Below are 1,562 nucleotides of genomic sequence, written 5' to 3'. Positions count from 1 at the left end.
ACTATGAATTTCTAGTAATGCCCTTTGGTCTTACAAATGCACGTGTTTCTTTTCAAATGTGGATAAATTAAGTCTTCAAATCTTTGCTTAGGAAATGTGTTATATTTTTTTGATGATATTTTGATATACAGTGACTTTATAGAACATCATATAAATCATTTGGCATTGGTCTTTGACCTCATGAGGCAACATCACATGTATATCAAGGAAAGTAAATGTTCTTTTATGCAGTCCAAGGTAGAATACTTAGGACATTCCATCTCTGCCTCTGGAGTAGAGACTGACCCTCGGAAGGTTGCTGAAGTAGCCAAATGGCATAGACCACAGAAAATCAAAGAGCTTAAGAGCTTCCTTGGCTTAACTGGATATTATAAGAGTTTTGTTCATGGTATTCATTTGCAGACCTCTACATGATCTACTTAAGAAGGGAGCCAATGCTTGGTCTGATAAAGCTCAAATTACTTTTCAATTATTTAAAAAGACATTAGTTACTGCAACCTCTTTAGCAGTACCAGATTGTAACAAACAGTTTGTTGTGAAAACTAAAGCTTTAAGCTTTGGAGTTGAGGCTGTTGCTTTTGAAAGACGAGAGACCCTTAGCCAACATTTGCAAGACTTTGGGTCCTACGTGGTAGAAGCTCTGAGTTTGTGAGAAAGAAATACTAGCTATTGTTTATGATTGTTAAAAAAAGGAGCAGTCGTATTGGGCAGTCATTTCTTGATCAGAACGGATCAAAGAGCCTCAAATAGCACATGGAACAAAAAATTTCTACACCTATTCAACAGTTTTGGCTTTCAAAATTAATGGGATTTGATTATGACATTCAATATAGGAGTGGCAATGATAATGTAGCTGCTAATGCCCCTTCAAGAGTTGGTGGTTCAAAGATCCTTTTTTTTGGCAAATATATGAATATATATGTACAAAAACGGAGGATGTATAAAACACTTTGTCTTAAAATGAACCCAAGCAAAGCACACTTGCCCAATAGTCCAACAAACCACAAACCCAACAAAGAAACTATAACAAGGCAAGCAACTCGTGACTAGACGCTCTCACATAATAAGTAGCTCTCTCATTCTATCAGGAACCCTCCCGAAGACCCTAAAAATAATACTTTTTACAAAATTCAAGACCATAGGAGTCTTCGAAGAAAAAAAACCTAGTTCCGCTGAAATCAGATACCATATATCATCTCTGTCAAACAAGTCACAATCAGCTGTGCATGATCTGTCTTTTTACAATTTAACATGTTCATGCATTTTATTTCATCCTCCAGTGATTCGGCTTCCCAAGCACAGTCCAAATAAGCTTAACACACTCCCCATCACACAAGACACAATCTGTACTACAATCCTCCATCCAGCGGCTAATGCGGTCTTTTATAGCAAATCGGTTTTGAACAGCAAGCCACATGATAAAATTAGCACTCCGGGTAGCCCGATTTCTGATCGTGATATTCCCCCAATTTTCCTTTAACTCTTCTGCAATTAAGCACTCATAGGTAGCTCTAATAGAGAATTTACCATCTTTCAAAGTGGGATTCCATCCATCCATCTAA

This window comes from Amaranthus tricolor, chromosome 13 (genome assembly GCF_026212465.1).
Source record: "Amaranthus tricolor cultivar Red isolate AtriRed21 chromosome 13, ASM2621246v1, whole genome shotgun sequence".
Taxonomy (NCBI): Eukaryota; Viridiplantae; Streptophyta; class Magnoliopsida; order Caryophyllales; family Amaranthaceae; genus Amaranthus; species Amaranthus tricolor.
The sequence above is the reverse complement of the archived record's forward strand: the minus strand, read 5'-3'. Positions refer to the sequence as shown.